The sequence below is a fragment of the Coenobita brevimanus genome, chromosome 100, assembly GCF_032717465.1.
Source record: "Coenobita brevimanus isolate Jiangsu-jjx chromosome 100, ASM3271746v2, whole genome shotgun sequence".
NCBI lineage: Eukaryota > Metazoa > Arthropoda > Malacostraca > Decapoda > Coenobitidae > Coenobita > Coenobita brevimanus.
Window position 1 is genome coordinate 25233066 of NC_137053.1, and position 15005 is coordinate 25248070.

Sequence of the window (15005 nt, forward strand, 5' to 3'; positions counted from 1 at the left end):
GTATAAGTGTTGGCGGAGATATTTGTTGTCTACTTCCTGTTTGTTTCATGCGTTTCCTACTGTTCATTCTGTTATTCTTTTTCCATGTTTATATCACCCACTATTCGTCTCTTCCTTCAGATTCTCTTTCTTCTTATTCGAGTGCCTTTCCATTCTTTACCTATCCACGCATCCCCCATCCCATCTCTCTCTCTCTCTCTCTCTCTCTCTCTCTCTCTCTCTGCCATTTTCATGACTGTTTCGTTGATTATCCTTCCTGGTTATCTGTGCATTATACCATGAGATTGCGTGGTAGGATGGATGTCACTGTAGAGGGTCTGCTGACGTTTGTGTGGTAATGGCTTTACGTACCTAGTTGTATTGTGCGGCTATGTCATTTAATGGCAGGGCGTTATGCGACTGTGCAGGCTGCCTCGTAGTACTGTGTGCCTCTCATAAACAAATATTCTGTAACAGGGAGAACTTTTATTTTTAGGTAAAAGTAAGCTGTGGAATATTGGCGCATCCAATGATGATACGCAGTTCTGTATGATCTAAAAAGTGGTGCAATGGGCGTCCAGTAGGATGAGAGTCCATGCCGATGCAACATAAGACATCGCTGAGATATATTGCTTGTAGAGTGAGTGTTTATTTTTTTAATCTAAAAGAAACGTTCAACCCGCTTCTAGAACAGGCCCAAAAAACACAACACATATACCAAGGCCAATAAGACCTACTGGCCTTGACACGTAGTGCAGCATTTCATAGCACAGGCTACACTGAAGAGACCCATCAAAAAGTGATGGGGACTTGTGGATCAACCACATAGAACAGGGGTCGGCAATTAGGGGTAAATTACCCCATCGAGGGTAATTTCAACTTTTATGGGGGTAACGAGACCCATCAGGACTAAAGCAGTTAGTATGAACGCAACTTATGCCTAGAATATGAGACCAGCCAATTTTGGCAGGTTGACAAGATGCCTCTCGCCCCCTTTCTTCCAGACAAATAGGTGTTAACTTTTGATATTTGGATTGTTGTATGAAACCACAAAAATTATCGTATTATCAATACAACTTTCGTATCCTCTGTAAATAAAAGCAGAGTTTTGTCATTCACCAGAACTCCTGGTAATGTAAGCCTACTCACAGAGCCCTCGTACTCAGCACATAAACTAAAATTTAAATTCTCCAGAAGAATGCGACCGAGGCAAAATGTTAGATTCCACCACGAGACGAGTTTCATGGGTCGCGGCCTCAAAAACATTTACTCTCACTCTCTCTCTCTCTCTCTCTCTCTCTCTCTCTCTCATTTTACTTGTTTTAAAATGGAAAACATCTTGGTTTGTCCTGCTATATCAGTTAACAATAGAACGGGTGGCTCCTGTAGGCCAAGGTAACGGCGATGATCCGAGCTCTTGCATGTGGTATTAGCAAAATGTAGCTGCCGACCCCTGGCATAGTGATGCCGTTGCTTATCTGAAGTCGACGGATTTGCTTGGTCAGGCGGGCTGGAGTTAAGCAGCAATTAAGAACAAACACAACCTTGAGATTCTACCAATTGAGTTTATTATATTTTTTATTATAATTACCTTATTTTACTTCACATTCCTTATCTGGAGGCGGATGCACTAACACGTCCCCGTAAGGTCCCCGTAAGGCCGCCGCCGCTACGGTCCCCGTACGATAGTCGGTGTTTTGCTATGTACAGTACTAACATTTCTCCCACCATCGTACGGTGACCGTAAGGCTAAGGGCGGGGAAAAACTCGCTGTGTTTGAGGGAATTTTTCCCCGCTCAGCTGATGGTCGCTTTGGCCAATCACAACGCAGGATGCTTCTCTGCCTAGACGCTTCAGCCAATCATCGTGTTTGGTGACACTGACTCTCAGCTGAGAAGAACTCAAAAACAAAACAGAGGACAGGCTTGAATGAAATATATGAAGTGTTGTCAGTTTGGGAAGTGCAGTGAGCAGAAAGCATTACTCACATTATTACCAGCATAGCTACTGCTGCATGTTGTGCAGCAGTACTGCACATTACTATTATACAATAATGTACGAGTACATTAAAGTGCCTTCAGTATACTGTACAGACTGAATCGCTCTTATATTTAACATTTCAGCCGTACAACACTTATTACATCAATGTGCGTTCTGCAAAACTAAACTGACACTGTTGTACACTGTACAGTACTGTACCTGACATTTTATGTTGAACAAAAGCACCCTAGAAAAAGCACCCTTGGATAAAAGCTCCAGCAAAGAAAATAAATTTGTAGTTTTTTATTTTATTTTTTGCTTAACAGTAACCTGACCAAAGGTAACTGAACAGCCTAAGCTAAGCCAACGAGCCTAACCTAACCAAACCTTAACCAAACAATTTCACCTTACCTAACAACCTAACAATACCTAACTAAACAACCTAACCTAACAGAACTTAGCTGAAGAAACATAAGAGCCACATAGAACAAGCTAACCTAAGTTAGCAAAATAATAATAATAATAATAATAATAATCGACCTAACAAGCTAAATTTATCCAACCCTAACCTTGCTCTGAGATTCACATATATACTGTTCTCAGTCATTCCTCACTTTTGCCAGAAAATACTGAATAATTCCTTTCTAAGTCCCAAGAGGGATTCCATCCCTCCTTTGAAGTTTTGAATAAATATATACTCGGGTTAATCTTAAATTTTTATGGCATGGAATTTAGTGGTTTTAGTGATAATTTTGGTATAATCTGTTTATATTAAGATTTTGTACTTTTATGTGGCCATAACAATTATGTGAGGATCCAAATTTTGTCCTTACTCTCAGAAGGCACAAATCAAAAGCCAAAAACCATAAAATCAAACCAACATAACAGGCTTTTATGACCGTTTTGGCTTTTTTTTTTTTTTTTTAATTGACCCCTTGAAATGTCAAAATTCCCCTTGTCCTGTTCACACAACTATCATATGCTAACTCAACATAACCCTAAACTTAAATTAGCCTAGCCTAATAAATTAAGATAATTTTAACCCACCCCATTCCAGTAATAAACTACCCTAACTTAAATAACCTAAATTTAAAATAATCAAGTTTAAGCTAAGAGTACACCAACCTAATCTCACCTAACCTTAAATTAGCCTAACATTAGTTTAACATCGCTAACCTTATCATTACTCAATCCAAAAATAAACAAATCTTACCTAACAAAAATAAACCTAATCTAACCAACATTTAACCTAACCTAACCTAATTCTTAAATTAACCTAACCTAACCCAGTGCTAACCTAACCTTACATGAGCCCAAATTAAACTAAGCTAACCTTACAGTAATCCAGTTCACATATAAACAAACCTAACCTAACAAAAATTAACCTAATCAAAAATAACCTAACCTTGATTTTAAATTAACCTAACCTATCTTGAAACTATATTAGAAAAGGGATTTTTTTTCTAGGGGCTTGACCTATTAAGCTATTCTCCTTCTTGTCCTGACGGTATACTCTACTGCACAACAGAACATATTATACTACTCTACAGCACTACACCTTACACTATTTCACACTAACGTTGCTGTACATTACTATAGACTACATTAAAGCTCACTATAATTTTCTACCAACCTAAAGCATACGTTAATACTGTAAAACAATAATTTATAGTACTACACAACACTGATGAGCATATAATACAGTAGGACACTAATGAACACATACTGAAACCACCAATTTACACTAATGTACAATTCATCGCACTGTATATTGTTGTACAGCACCTCTATTAACTACCCACTTTAGTGAAATAATTATTTTACACGAGAGAATGCTTAATTCAATTTATTTTTGGGTGTCTGAAAGATACGGGAGACGTTAAGGTTGGTCGAGCCCAACCTTAGCGGCGATCGTAACTCCAGCTCCCGTAAGGTCTCCGAAAGTGTTTAGTGCATGCCAACATCCGACGCCGCTCCCTTTTCCCCCGCCCGTAGCGAGTTACGGGACTGTAAATGCGTTAGTGCATCCGGCCCCTGGTCTTTAAGGTTGCATCATCTCCGCACCTGAACACGTCTCTCTCTATTTGTTTCCTTTGTTTCTGAAATATTGTTACAGTTTTCATCTTTGGTCGTTGGTTTCTTACTTTCCCCAATCATTATTCTTCCTTAATTTTAGTTCACATTTCCTTGTTTCTTTTCCATTTCTTTGTTATTTAGTTTTTTCATTATTTACTTCAAACCGCATTTTCTCTCCCTTTTCTTCAGCATATTTCCTCCTTTTTAAACCGACTTCTGGTGGTGTAGACTGGATTGACAGTTAAGGGTTAAAGTGCGAGGGACTGTATGGCGATATTTGCTCACATAATGCCACGCAGAGGCGGGCAACTGTTCACCTTTGTCTCAAGTATCCGGAATAAGTACCGTACCTCATGATAAAAACGGTAATAACAACTGGATGAAAAATGAGTAGAGTCCTCGTATCTATACTTTCCTGCCTATTATCTTTGTCTCGGTTCCTTCCCATCGCCAATTCACTTCTCCTTTTTCACTTTATTCTCGCCTTTTTCATAATGTGTTGTCTCTTTTCCTATTTTTCTTTTCATGCCTAACTTCACCAACACTGCCTTCTAGTCTTACGTTGTGGTTTGATATATACACTCATTTTCCCATTAGTTAAGGTCTGCTTTGCGTTTCTGACACCAGTACACCTTCTCTGCTATATAATCTGATATTTCCCTTGTGTGATTTTTGTCATTTTACTGTTCAACTTTTTTAATATTTATCTCTCTCTCTCTCTCTTTCTCTTTTCTTTTAACATTTTCGTCGTAACCGTATCTGTCTCCGTTTCTTCACATTAGCATTGTTCTTTTATCTTGATTCTCTTACCCATCTAGTGATTTGCCTTCTTCGCATTGCTCCTTTCCACCAAAGTTTTCTCGCTGAAATTTTCTCCAACTTCTTGCTGAATTTTCTACCACTTTCCATTTCTCTCCACTAACCCTTCATTTTCTGTCCAGTTTTCTTCTTACAGTTTTCTCGCTGCTTCTCTTCTCCATCCCACATGTTTCTTTTTTACTTTACCTTTACTTTACCCGTAACTTTATGCCACACCCGTACCTCCTCTTCTGTCTGCCTTAGTGACCATTTTATCCTAATTTGTATTTTCACATCTATCTTACTCTTTCTTCTTTTCCCGTTTGTTCATTTCTCCCTGATCTTTGCAGCTTACTTTCCTCTTTTCTTAGGCATTCTTTTATTCTTCTATTTTTCATTTTGCCTCCTCATTTTCAGAGAACTCTCTACATCACGTTATTCATGCCTTTTTTTTTTTTTTTTTAATCGTCTACTTCACTTTTTTCTTCTTTGCTCCTTATTGATATATCACTCGTTCCTCCATTTTTTTTCCTTGCGTTAGCTTCCTCACTCAACTGTTTTCCATATATATATATATATATATATATATATATATATATATATATATATATATATATATATGTATATATATATATATATATATATATATATATATATATATATATATATATATATATATATATACACTGAGTGACAAGCCAAATTATTGCTTCATGTACACCAAGAAACCATTTACTACGCTAGGTGGTAACTATATAACCAACTTATGGCGCCTGGTGGTTTAGTGGAAATTTAAGGTGCTCCATTCGGACTCAGCCTGTGCAGGTTTATATCCAAGGGATGGTTGGGGTTTATTGCTCACGTAATACCTCTCAGGGATAAGTGAGGCTGGTCAATTTCATCTTCAATGTCAGGACCAACTTGCCTAACCCCGGATTCCTACGCTCCACATAGGGCAACAAAGCATTAGATTTTGATTATATATATATATATATATATATATATATATATATATATATATATATATATAAACCTAGGCTGCTTCCCAAACAAAGGGAGGTAGTTCAGACAGGATGACACTCCCAATTTACTCATCGACGCACACACATTTTTTCGAATCTTAGCCCCAAGGAGAGAAGCGATAGATCCTCACTGCACCATACCACACGAGCGTCAACTGTGCAGTGCAATCATTGACATCCACAGTAGGGCCCAACAGCAGAGCTGGTTTACCCCTGCCACATCATAATGGACCCTTCCGTTTCCCTGCACCTGAACTTATCAGCTGATCAGACTAAATGCAGGAGAATTATCCCCTCAGGGCCGCATCACCTGACTGGACACTGAGCTGGAAGGAGGTGCCTCTCCACCAGAAGTCACGATTCACCACTCACTTGTCACAGACAGTATGGAGACTGTCAACGAAGCAATAAAGGATCTACGAAATGAACTGAAGGACGTGATCAGAAGCTTAGAATATGCACATGAAGAAATTAACGCCCTGAAATCAAGCCTAAAAACAGTAAATGAAGAAAAGGAAAGCCTAGTTAGTGAGTGCCAGTCGTTGAGAAAGCTGCTAAATGAAACTATCCCACGTCTCGATTACATCGATGACCAGTCTCGCAGGTTCAACATACGCTTCTCTGGAGTACACGAAGCCAAGGGTGAGAATGCGGAACAGACTGAACATAAGGTCGCTAAATTGGTTGCAGACAAAATAGGAATAACACCCAACCTAGAACGAGCGCATCGTGTGGGAAAGCATGGCAGTGGACCTCGTGATATAGTGGCTAGATTTGCAACACAACGGCAACGAGACGCTATCTTGGCTAAGAGGTCGCTGTTAAAGGATACAACAATCTACATGAATGAGGACTTCTGCCCAGCTACAGTCGAAATGAGGAAGAAATTAATACCACAACTAAAAACGGCGAGGGCAGAAGGAAAATATGCCTGTTTAAGTTACAGGAAACTCATCATAAGATGTTTTAGTCAGCGCCAAACAAATTCCAACAAAGAAAGTACAACAGACAAATATGAAAAAAAATCAACCTCCATGAAGCCGATCGAACTTTTTTCACCACCCAAGACCAATCAGCCTATATCTCAGCATGATGACTCGAGCCCTCAGGAAGGTAAACAATCGTCACAACCAATTCAAGAGTCAGGAAGTACCGAATCATCATCTACCGACAAGACTGAAGACGGAATGAATGATCAACTGGACAATCGCACACCGCCCAGAGACACCAGCAGAGTGGATTCAGATCTGGCCTTACCCAAACCCATTCGGGAGACAGTGAAAAGGCCTAGGAGACCACAGAGCAAAAAATAGAAAGTCCACGGAAGGTGTAGTCGTAAATAGTGGTGGACTTTAATTCAGGTTTCATTTTTCCGTTTGTAGACTTAGATGACAGAGACTTCTTAAGGTACTTAAACAACAATGAAAATTCTTTAGCTGATAATAATATAAGTGTCTCATTACCTCAAATGAAGTCCCTCAGTTATGATCAGGTGTTGCCTTCCGTGGATAGACATAGTGCTAATGATCCAGATAATTTTCTCAATGATTCACTATGTTTGAATGAACTAGTATGTGATTATTATCCTTCTGATTCTATAAACCAAGCTATAGATAAAATTAAAAATGAAAATTTCAAAATGTTATCACTTAATACAAACAGTTTACCAGGAAAATTTGATATTATTCTGGAAGAATGTGAAATGTTTTTTCGAAAGGAATTTAATGCAATTGCATTTTGTGAAACGAAACTAACGTCGAGCATCGAACACCTGTACTCCATTCCGAATTATACTATGTTTACTAACAATGTGTCCCGAAATAGTGGGGGACTGGCGCTGTATGTATTGTCTTCTCATCGACCGATTGAGCGGCATGATTTGAAAAGAAAAGAACATTATATTGAAACATTATTTGTCGAAATTAAATCTCACACTAAGAGCATCGTAATAGGAGCTCTTTATAGAAGACCTCAAAGCAATGCTGAACAGTTTTTAGACTCGCTGAACCATCTTCTTGATGTAATAGAAGGGGAACAGAAAACCTGTTATTTAATGGGAGATTTTAACATTGACTTAATAAAACATGCAAATTACAAACTAGCCTCAGATTTGATATCAATAATGAATAGTAAATTCTACTATACAGCAGTAATACATCCTACTAGAGTAACCTGCCAGTCAGCTACATTAATCGATCAAATCTGGACTAATAACATTAGTAGAAATATAACTAATGGTATATATTTTTGTGATATCTCAGACCATTTTCCCATATTTTCCGCGTTTTCTCTGAATATAAAGCCTCCAGACAAGAAAATAACAAAAAGATATAGGGATTTCACGGATGACAATATAGAAATTTTTAAACAAGAACTAATAAAAGTAGATTGGTCTTGCATTTATAAGACCAGCAATTTCGCAACCTGCTTCGATTTCTTTTATCAGAATTTTATAACCATTTTCGAAAAATGTTTCCCAGAAAAGACAATTCACATAAAGCAAAAATATAAGGATAAACCATACATAACTCATGAAATTAAAGCTATGATTAAAGAACGCAACCGCTTACAATATCTAAATATCTAAAGAAACCGATTACATATGGTGACATATACCGTAAAGTAAGAAATAAAGTAACCCAATCAATTAAGACTGCTAAAGGAAATTATTATAAAAGTAAACTAGCAACCTCGGCAGGGGACTCTAAAAAGACTTGGAACATAGTAAATTCAGTATTAATGAGGAGAGGGCACACTGAGCTTAATCATGCAGGAAATATTACTGCTAATTCAATCAATGACCATTTTACCAATATAGGTAAAGAATTAGCAAAGAATATTACCCAGACTCAAACTAAGTTCCAGGCATATCTTCCTGAACTTCAGATAAATGAGCTAACTTTCAGGGAAGTCACCACTGACGAAATCAATAAAGTTGTTATGAATATGCGTGATTCAGCCGCTGGGCATGACAATATTCCTGTGAAGGTGCTGAAGAGGTCTTTAACAATTTTGTGTCCTATTTTAACTCATTTATGTAGTCTGTCTTTTGCTACTGGAATCTTTCCTGATCAGTTGAAGTTAGCGAGAGTAATACCAATACACAAGTCGGGCCCTCGTGATACACCTGAAAATTATAGGCCTGTTTCGGTCCTGCCTTCTTTAAGTAAAATTATTGAGAGGCCAGTCTGTGACAGATTAATTGATTTTCTAGAAGAAAGAAGTATGCTCTCCGATGATCAGTATGGGTTCCGTAGACGGAGATCCACACAAGATGCTCTTTTGTCTTTCACGGATCACATTTTGTCAGCCTTTGATAAAAACGAGTTCACTATAAGTCTGTTTCTGGATTTAACCAAGGCTTTCGATACAGTGGACCATACAATATTACTTGAGAAATTGACACACTATGGTATTACAGGGAAAGCACTTGACTGGTTCCGGAGTTATCTGGCTAAACGTAAATAATTTGTTTATTTTAATAATCAAACATCTTCCACTACTGAAATAAATGTAGGGGTGCCACAAGGCTCGATCTTAGGGCCTGTATTATTTTTAATCTACCTCAACGATATCACAAACGCAACAAAAAGGTTAAAACATGTACTATTTGCTGATGACAGTACTTTCTACTTAAGCCACAGTAATATAAACACTCTTACAAATACCTTAACTGAAGAAATATCTAAGGTGGTACAGTGGATTTCAGCCAATAAGCTAACATTAAATATAAATAAGACTTACTTTATTGTATTCCACAGACATAAGAAAATAAATCACAGTGTTCAAGTAGTTATCAATAATAACAGCATTAAAGAAGTAACAGAAACCAAATTTTTGGGTATAGTATTAGACAATAAACTACTGTGGAATAAGCATATCATCCAAATTAGAAATAAAGTATTAAAGTACTGTGGCATTATATATCAGACAAGGAATAAATTAAACAAACAGTCAATGATTTTGATATATTATTCATTAGTGTATACTCATTTAGTATATTGTCATGCAGTGTGGGGAGCGGCAAGTAAAACAGCTCTGAAACCTTTAGAAACAGCTCAGAAGCAAATCATGAGGGCAATCGAACGAGTAGGCCGCTACGAGCATACGAATGATATATTTTATAATAATAACATACTCAAGATGAAAGAAATCAATGAACTGGTATGTGCAGTATATGTGTATAAATGCATTAATGGACTTGTTTACAATAACTCATTCTTTGTACCCACTCCACCTACAAGATACCATTATAGAAATACAGAACGTTTAGTTGTACCTTTCATGCCGTCTTTACAATCTCAGAGTAATATTAGGTATCATGGTGCAAAAATATTCAATTCCCTGCTAGACGACATAGTAAAAAAACTACTGTAGATAACTTTAAAAGCAGTCTAAAAAAGTACCCCATAAAATCATATGTAGCTCATAGTCCCGTACAACATTCTCAACAATAATTAGTTATCAAAAGCCAGTAAATAAAACTAATATAGCTAACAATCAACATAACAAAACTTGAAACTATATATGTTTATATATGTATATATGCGTGTGTGTGTGTGTGTGTATATGTATATGTATATGTGTATGTATATGTATATGTATGTATGTATTGCCAATTGCCTCTCAGTGTCCCAGAATAATCCAATGATGGAAAACATTTATATATATATATAATATATTCACTGGCTCTTATAAGACGAAATTTTTCATCAAAGAGCTAGGTCATATCTTGTATACTAGGAATTTTCTGTAACTGTATTTCAATGGACCAAATAAAAAGATTATCTATCACCATTTATTCATTCACAATTTCTCTCCAGTCATTCCTATCACAAGCAGCCACTCTTCCTTGCTCAACAGACATCCCTCTCTCATCTAACATTCTGTTCACATTGTCCATCCATCCTGTTCATGATCTTCATCTCAGCTTTACACCTTTCACATCCAGTCCATTTATCGTTTTCACCAGTCACTCTTCATCCATTCTCTTGAGATGCCCAAACCATTGCAACATTTTTTCTCGTTCAGCCATCCCCCACATAAAGCCAGTTCTCCTTCGCACTTCATAATTTCTCACTTGATCCATATGCGTCACTCCACATATATTCCTCAGAACTCATCTCCATTACATTCAAACTTTTCCCCTCTGCTGCACCCACATTGCATGTTTCAGCCCCATATAAGGCAGTCGGTACCACTACACCCTCATACAGCCAGCTCTTTGCATCCATTCTAATCGAATGAAATCGAAGCACTTTTTTCATTTCTCCCAGCACGTTTCCTAATTCATTCTAAACTTCACTTCTACATACATTCTTCGATCCATAGCAACATGTGACCCTAAATACATAAAGTACTCTATCACTTCAAGTAACTCACCATTCAGTACTATATTCATGCTCCTACCATCTACCAGCCTCGTACACTTCATCACTTTACTCTTATTCTCATTTACTCTCAGTTTTCTCCTTTTACACAGCCTTCTAAACTCCTATACCAACTTTCTCAATCTCTCCTCCGAATCAGCTACTAGTGCAGCATCATCCGCAAACAGCAGCTGATTCATACTCCACTCTCTACCATCAGCATTCATCAGACTCAAACCTCCACCTAACACTCTCTCATTCACCTCCCTTACAACACCATCCATATAAATCTTAAACAACCAAGGCGACATCACACATCCCTGCCGCAGCCCCACTCTCACGGGAAATCAGTTGCCCACAGTATTTCCCACACTTAGACACGCGCTACTGTTTACATAAAAACTTTTCACTCCTTTTAACAACCTACCATCGAGCCCAAACAATCTTAAAACAGTCCACAAAGCTTTCCTAGCAATTCTATCATACACTTTCTCTAAATCCATGAATGCCCAAAACACATCCTCACCTTTCGCTAAATACTTTTCACACTCCTGTCTCACAGCAAACACCTGATCCACGAATCCCCTCCATCTCCTAAAACCACACTGCTCATTACCAATCACCCCCTCTAACTCTCTTAATTGACACAGTACCATACACTTTACCTACAGCACTCAACAGACTTATACCCCAAAAGCTAGTACAATCATACTTATCATCCATACCTTTATACAATGGAACCACGCAAGCACATGTCCAGTCAATTGGTACCATACCTTTCACAAAACCCACATTCAGCAATGTTGTTAACCACTCAACAATAGTCTCTCTACCACCTTTCAGGCATTCCACAGCAATCCCATCCATAGCTGCAGCTTTTCCTGCATTCATTTCCTTTACTGCTTCCTGAACTTTTTTCATCGTTATCAAAGAATAATTTAACTCTCCCAACACATTTATTCCTTGCACACTTCCTTCTGCCACAATCTCAGCCTTCCTTCCTCCTTTACATTTAATAGTCTTTCAAAATACTTCTCCCATCTCTTCCTTACTGCATCCATCTCAGTTAACATCCTTCCATCCTCTGATTTTACTCGCTCTTCCTGCCCAGGCTCTTCCTTTAGCACCCTTTTCACCTCCTTCCAAAATATTTTCTTATTGTGTTGAAAATTCTCAGTCAACTGCCTACACCACCTCTCATCTGCTGCCACTTTAGCATTATGCACAGCCCTTCTCGCCCTATTCCTCTTTTTCTTATACCGCTGATATGACACCTCATCCTTCCTCAGCAGCCACACTTCATATGCACATCTCTTCTCAGCCACAGCCATACTTACTTCCTTGCACCACCATTCACTTCCCTTTCTTACACTACCACTCACTCGTCTCACACCACACACATTTTCCGCATGCCCCACAACAGCACTCTTAAACAACTGCCATTCCTCCTCCACACTACCATTTTCCTGATCTTTCACTGCATTCCACTTCTTCCTACTTCTCCTGATACTCTATCATTTTCTCTCTTTTATCCAACTCACTTTCAAAATCTTCCTGCCACACCTAACTCTCCTAGCTCTCGTCCACCTCATAGCTACTCTAAACTTTCCTTCCACCAAGTAACGGTCAAATATGCCTCCATCCTCCCATCTCAAAACTCTCACGTACAACAATCTTCCCATTACATTCCTGGACACAACTATATAGTCCATCAATGCTCTGTCAACAACCCTTCCACCCTCCTGTCTCACCCATGTATACTTATAAATATTTTCTTCTCCAACAAGGTATTGCCAATCACCATCTCTCCGTCAACACACATCCCTACCATTGGTTCCCCATTTTCATTTCTTCCAGGCACACCATACATACCAACTACACCTTCAACTGCTTCATTTTCCTCTCTAGCATTCAGATCTCCCATCATTACCACATTCATATTTGCTTCAAAACTCTGCAGACACTCATGAACATCATTCCAGAAAGACCCTCTCTTCTACATCCCTTTCACAACAAGGCCCATTTGCATTCACAAGTATTTCACGTCCAAACTTCGTTTTCACCCACATCAGTCTCGATGACACCTCCTTCCTTTCAAACACACGCTGCTGCACCTTCTCTCTCCCTTCCTCAGTCAACACCTGATTTCCTGCCATTCAGACTTCCAAACTTAAATTCACCTTTCCCTTTCATCTTTGTTTCACTCAAAGCTAACACATCCAAATTTCTTTTCACAAACATGCACATTCATAGACCCAATCTTCAGTGTACGGGGATAACCCAATTCCCCATCCCCCTCTATGCCCTGTCTCGTTGTAGGAACTAAAAAACAGAGGATAGGGTTCCCAGTCCCCTCACCCCGCCCCTTTTAGTCACCTTTTACGACATGCAGGGAATAAAGTGGCAGAATTCTTCTTAACACAGCCTGGCCGCAGAGTGGTAGTGTCACAAAAAGGACTTTGTAGTAACTTGTAGAGAAATTATATATATATATATATATATATATATATATATATATATATATATATATATATATATATATTAGACTTGTGGACGAGCGGTTGTTATACTTGAGTAGATTGTAAGTAGATAATCTTCATTCCCTTTTGTCATGCAATGACAGGAGAGGTAAAGAATAGTATGGGACTATTTTTATTTGTCTTAGAAATATTAACAAAGTCTCTCACACACGAGTGAAGTTAAGTAGAGTCCCGCGAGCTACCTCCCTGTCTCTCTCTCTCTCTCTCTCTCTCTCTCTCTCTCTCTCTCTCTCTCTCTCTCTCTCTTCCATGTTGCTAAGCCCTTCTCCCTGCTACCTGTCGCTTCTATGGCCTGTCTCCTTCTCATCATCTGACTTCCTGCTTCTATCTGTCTCTCTGTCTATCTATTTATCAATTTATCTATTATGATTTGTAATTATAATATGGACTCATAACATATGTCGGCCACGCAGCTGAAGGTCCTCTGACAGCAATCATCATTGACATATGCTAATCTATTAGTACATAATATTGATTATAATATTGTATACATATAATATTTATAGTAAATTGCAATGATTCAGTAATATTACATTTTAAACAAGTCGTATACATATTTGAATAAATGCAATGGTTGTTGTATGACATTTAGTAAGATGTGTATGTATAACAGACACACGCATATAATTATGCCATGGTAATACTGCTAGGTTATACATTACATATTGAGTTATCCCTTTAGTAATGTCTAATAAATCACCTAACTTGTAAGATGATTCTGGTAATACAGAATTGTGGTATAATTGTATGACTTTACATAATATTGTAGTAATATTGTGGTAATACATAATTGTAACATTTTATGAATTGTTACGTAATATTGTGGTAATGCATAATTGTGTTGGCCTTATAATTGTAGTTACATTTTGTTAATGCAACTGTTACATAATTGTGTTGGCCTTATAATTGTAAAGTTACATAAAAGTTACATCTTGTTAATGCAACTGTTACATAATGTTACATATTTTTTGTAGTTACATAATTATAGTTAAAGTTACATAAAAGTTACATCTTGTTAATGCAACTGTTACATAATTGGTACATATTGTTTGTAGTTACATAATTGTAGAAAGTGTAAGATAATGCAATCGTTTGTCGTTACATAATTGTTACATATCGTTTGTAGTTACATAGTTGTAGTTAAAGTTACATAAAAGTTACATCTTGTTAATGCAGCTGTTACATAATTGGTACATATTGTTTGTAGTTACATAGTTGTAGCAAGTGTAACATAATGCAAT